The sequence below is a fragment of the Anser brachyrhynchus genome, assembly GCF_964034855.1.
Source record: "Anser brachyrhynchus genome assembly, chromosome: 11".
Classification (NCBI taxonomy): domain Eukaryota; kingdom Metazoa; phylum Chordata; class Aves; order Anseriformes; family Anatidae; genus Anser; species Anser brachyrhynchus.
The window spans coordinates 22,083,798-22,089,283 of NC_137706.1; the positions used below are offsets into that span (position 1 = coordinate 22,083,798).

Below are 5,486 nucleotides of genomic sequence, written 5' to 3' on the forward strand. Positions count from 1 at the left end.
AGCAGGGGCTGTGGAGATGATGCACGCGTCCGTTGGGGGTGCTGGGGCCGTAAGCCCCAGGTGGGAGCTGGCGCTGCCGGTGATGCCTGGGTGTGGGAGGAAGAGGAGCAGCGGGCAGGGAGCGCCCCGTGCCCAGCGCCCTGCCCAAGGCTTGCACCCGGACACCGCTGGCCCTTCTGTGTCCCCAGCCCACGTGGCACCACAGGGGGACCTGAAGCTCTCTGTGCCCTCAGCACCACGACCAGCATGGAGGAGACAACCGGGGCTGACCCACTCCACCACCACGGGAGCACCAACACTAAGAAATTGGGAGTTTTAGGGCACTTCTGTCTGCCCTGGGACAGGAGGGGTGCGGGGTGGCCCTGCTGCAGGACCCTAGCACAAAATTCCTGCTCAGGGATTCACAGCAGGTGACAAGGATGTGACTGAGACGCCAAGAGCAGCAACATTAAACTGAAATATTTACTGACACCGTTCTGCGTCTATACCCGTATATTCTTAATTCCCCCCGCTCGACACACTGATGATGCTGCCGTACCCAGTTGCCACTGGGACTCACACTGCCCTCAGTGCTGTCCCAGGGCTTTTCTGCCCGGGTGGGCTCGGGGCAGCCCCAGCAGGGTCTGGCCACACACAGCCCAGCTCGCACCGCGGCTGCTGGCCCCGGCACCAGGAACACCGGCACCAGGAACCATCAGCACAGCTCTGCAGCAGTGCCCCCGGGCCACCTGCACTCACAGGAGCGGTGCTGCCAGCCGCTCTCCCTGCAGCGTTCAGTTTGAGTGACCGTGGCCCCGACCTGCAGCCTTGTTGGGCAGCCAGACAGTTCCTTCGCCCCGGTGACACGGGCTGCAGGCCGAACGCCAGATTCTGCTTCTAGATGCTCACTGTTTTCCACGGTACTTTAAGATTCTAGTGCACAGTTACACCAAAAGCACAGGACCAGCCTGTTTCAGGTGTACCTTACGTGCTGCTTTTTGCCTGGCTCATCACTGGGCTCATGCATGTCCTTGAGGACTTCAAGGAGGCACTGTTTCTGCTGACCAAATTAGCACCAACGAGTAGGACATAAAACAGCATCTAAAGTAAATCCAGTACCTTCCTGTGCTGCAGGAGCCGCAGCTCAGACAGGAATTTAATCGTACCCTTTAGGCTTCTGATAAAGTTTTTAAAAGATACGGCAAAATATAAAGCAATGCAAATTTGCAAAAAGCATTGCATTTCTCATTGAACACGGTGGGGGGTGTGTAGTTAGAAAATGGAATATCCTTAAAGAAATGTGTTAACCCTTCACGGACGGCTGTGCTGCCAAGCTGCAGGCAGCTCTGCCTCCGGCACGGTGGCACCCGCAGCCCCTGGGGACAGCGCGGGTCCCTCCTCAGGCTGCGGGGGCTGGCGGCCGCTCCAGCAATCCCGTGCCCAGCCCCACTTCCCACAGCACCCCGCAGCGCTGCGCCTTCTGTCCCCCGCAGGGAGACGGGCAGATGGACTGCCATTACGCATGCCTCCTTTCCCTAGGAAACCTGGCTAAAAACCCCACAGAACACAAAAATAGGAAAGCGCTCTTCAAGGAAACAGGATCTAGAGCAAAAAACACAGAATGCGTCCAGGTCATCCCCAACCACTTGTCCTACCAAAAACATCCTTACAGCCTGTGTGTTGGCTTTCTATCCAGCTGAGACGGTCCCTTCTTCAAAAAAAATAAAAATTAAATAAAAAACACACAAACCCCACTGACTACAGCCAGAATATGACCAAGTCAGCTGGGACGAAGCCCAGGCCTCAGCGCCAGGTTGAGCCCCGACAAGGCAGCCCCGGTGGAGCCCAGAGGATGCTGGTGGCTGGGGAGCGCAGCCCTGCGGGCAGAGCTGGCCCAAAGCTGGCCCCAGCTGGGACCCCGCAGGCAGCCCCATCTCTGCGCCTCCCTCCCCACCACACAGAAAGCCCCTCCAGTGGGCAGGGCCCCCCGCAACACCTCCGGGTCTCGCCTCTGCAGCAGGGGTAGCCAGACACTTGTGCAGTGCCAGCACGACCCTGCACCTTTCGGCACTACCCACCCGCTTTTGCAGGTCAAAACGAACCAGGAGAAAGGCAGCCTGTAACCCCAGACACACTCGAGGCACATCACTGCGCACTGAGCTCAGGGGCAGAGAGCTCTGCTGCCCGCATCGAGCAGGGAACGCGGGCAGCCCGTTGCTCCTGGTTTAGGAGGGCCAGCTCGGGGCCCTGCATGGGCACGCGGGGCGGCAGCAGCCACAGAGCGCGGCGCGTTCACGCGGGGAGCTGGGGAGGCTCGGCCAGCGTGAGAAATGCGTTCTGATTTAGTGGTAGCTGAGTGGCGATTCCAGCTGGCTGATCTCATTTTATTACAGATTACATAGATGTTCCCAGGAAGATGGGTTGTCAAATCTAATCTCATTATGCATTCCCGGTATGTTTGCCGCACGCCCTGCTGTAGCGGCACACAGAGTGCCAGCGCAACCCAGCCGACAGCCCAGCCCTCGGTGCTAAGGGCAACAACGCCTGTCGTGAAGTGGTCAATATACCCCAGGTGGGGAACGCAGCCCCTGGAAGCCCCCCTGCCCCCTCGGGGTCATACCACCGGCTACCTGGCGGGAGCAGCTACCGCAGACACCTTCTGCCAGGAAGCGCAGACATCGCGGTCATCTGCAGCATCTCGAAGTGACACTGAGCTGCTGCCTCAGCCTGCAGTCAGCTGCAATAAAAGCCTCTGTTTGCAAACCGCCAAGCACTTCTTCCTCCCAGACGCCTGAGCGGGTGTCCCAGCGCCCCGCAGCCAGCACAGCACAGCAAGCAGCGCCGTGCCGCGGGCCGGGGCCGCCCGCTCACAGCCCCACAGGTACCTGGAGAGGGGTCGGCGGCCACGGCTCCTGCTTTGAAGCCCGCCGAGCTCAGCAGCATTATTTCACAAAAAAAAATGGGTCTTAAAAGGAGAGGGAGAAAACATAGCTCGCATATTACATAGACAAGAGGCAGAACATGTCATCTGTCCGGTTGCCACCGCACCCCCAGAGCAGACCAGGCACCTCAGCAGGGATGAACAACCTTTATTAACAGGCATTTGGGAAGTGACAGGGGCACCTAGGACAAAGCTCATGCAGTGCTTTTAAGGCGGCTGGCTAGGAACAGGTCAACATTGCAGCACTGCTTACCCTCCCAAGGGACATCTCTGTGCAAGCCCTTGGATGTGACAGGTATTGCACGAGTGCCCCCGTTCAGGTGTTCAGGCTCGGAGCAGATGGCAGCAGCAGCCCTGCTCTTCCTGGGCACTGCTCAAGGAACCGCATTTGGAAACCCAGCTTATGGTGGGCTCACAAACTGCCCAGCTTCCACCCACCCTCACCTCTCCAGCCTGCCCACACCGTGCTCCATGTGCCCTCCCATGCCATCTCTTTCTACACAAGGAAGGTGTTCTGCTGGTGATCACCATTCTGATGCCCTAGGATGGGACGCTGTGCATAGGGCTGCTTCTGGCCTCCCACACGTGGCTTCCCCACCCTTCACAGCCATGAAGGAGCTCAAACCACGCCACCGGAGCAGCTAAACGTGGGCATCCACCACCCACAAGGCAGCCAGCCCCAACACAGTCAGGCAGCCCCATGCTGCGGCCACAAACTGGTGTCCCCAGGATGCTCCCTGCAGTAGCAGGAGGTGATGCACAGGGAGCAGCTTCTGACAGCCAGCCTCTGAGACAGCCTTCAGGTCTCAGCAGCAGCAAAAAGTGCTCCCAAGGCAGAAGAAAGTGACTATGAAGCCAGGGGAGGCAGCACAGGGCTCTGCTCGGCACAGAACCTGGCCATGAAGAGCCCGCTTGCCTCTCCCCAAACTCCTCGCCCAGCTATTAATAGCTTCTCTATTTGGGGAACATTTTGGCTGGTACACTGCAGCTCCTGCCTGCAGCTCATGAGCAAGCATCGTGCACCAGCTGACAACTGCTGTGGGCACTGGCTCCCTCCGCAGAGCTGGCGGGGCAGGAGGGGCCCACGCTGACCCAGCACCACCAGCGGTGCCCAGCAGCACCTGCACGCCCCCACCTCCACCGCCCGGCCCCAGTGCTCATAGCCAGCCTCTTCGAGGTATTTGTTCTTTGAAATTCAAGCTGTGATCTGGCTTTGGTGGCATCTCATTCCTGCCTAGAAGAGTTTAGTCCTCAGGCTGCAGCGAGGCTGTTTGTCACTCCTGCTCACGTGTGGCTGGAAAGCAGCTGCCGGACACGGGCCTGAGCCCCCCCCCCACGCACCGCCACACTCGCTGCTCACACGCAGAGAAGCCCACGCTCCCCCTGAAGAGGCACAAGGCCGGCTGCTGTTTGCATGGTGGGAGGTTGTCTTGTTTTGCTGTACAGCTGACTCCCATCGGCAGCTTAAAGGCTAAGCAGTTATAATTAACGGAGGCACTGGCATGCACACACAGACGGGGCTCAGACAGAGGTCCCCAGAGGAGCCATCTCAGAGCAGCCCTGCCCTGGGTTGTGCCCATGAGAGCCCCCAGGCAAGGGCTGCATCCTCCCAGCACATCCTCAGTCAGTTGCTGACCATGGGGAACGCTTCTGCCCTTCCCAGCAGAGGGGGAACTGTCAACAACCCCTGCAGGCAGAGCCCAGCCCTGCCCCGGATCCTGCAGCCCCATCCTGCCCCGTCCCAGAGCCCAGACCCTGCCAGGCCCCCCCAGCCCACCCCAGGCACGCACTGTGCCAGCCCCGCGCAGCAGGGAGCGGTGCCACCATCCTGGCCGTGGGGATTTCGGAGGGGCTGTTCTGGCAACACGAGCAGCAGGATGTATTTTAACGCCATTAAAGTTTTGCTAATTGCTGACGCCTATTTTTTGTGCGCCCCAGTCACCCTTCCTTGCTCACTGCATCCATGCTGCAGCAACAGGCTGCGTTTGGGTGGCACTTCCCCAACAGGCTCCGCTCAGCACACCTGCAGCTGGGGCTGGCCTCCACAGCAACCAGGTTAGGGGACAGCTCGCTGGGCACCTGGGCTGGGTCACACCACGCGGGGACACGTGTGTGCACCGGGGCACTTCGGAGGGGAGGGCACCAGAAGCACAGCACGGCGCTTGCTGCTTCGCACAGGCAGCGGGGCAGCACACCGGTGCCGGTCGCACTGGAGACGAGCGCCTGACCCACTTTCCGAGCCTGCCTCAATCCAGCACTGCTCTGCAAGGAGAGCATGTGAGAGTTTAGGAGTGAGAACCAGCTCCTTCTCCTCCAAGCACCTTCTCACTAAGGCTGCGCATTTCACTGCAGAGCAGCAAAGGAGAGCTGCCGGCACCTTGGCACCAGCCCAGCAGGTCTCAGCCTCTCGCCTGCAGGACCGGCACAGAGGGGCACGTGGCAGTAACAGAGCAGCCTGTACCCAGAGCAGGGAACAAACCCACAGGAAAACACCCCAGAGGAAATAACCAGCGACACTTCGCATCCTCCAGGCTGTGCGTTTCACCGACAGCACCCATGGGCTCAC

At 59.9% G+C, this 5,486-nt stretch overlaps 1 long non-coding RNA gene across 2 annotated transcripts in view; it reads right to left on the bottom strand.

The window, feature by feature from the left end:
- LOC308176208 overlaps positions 1-5,486 on the bottom strand; it is a 47,299-nt gene that overhangs the window by 13,168 nt on the left and 28,645 nt on the right. The window lies entirely within an intron of this gene.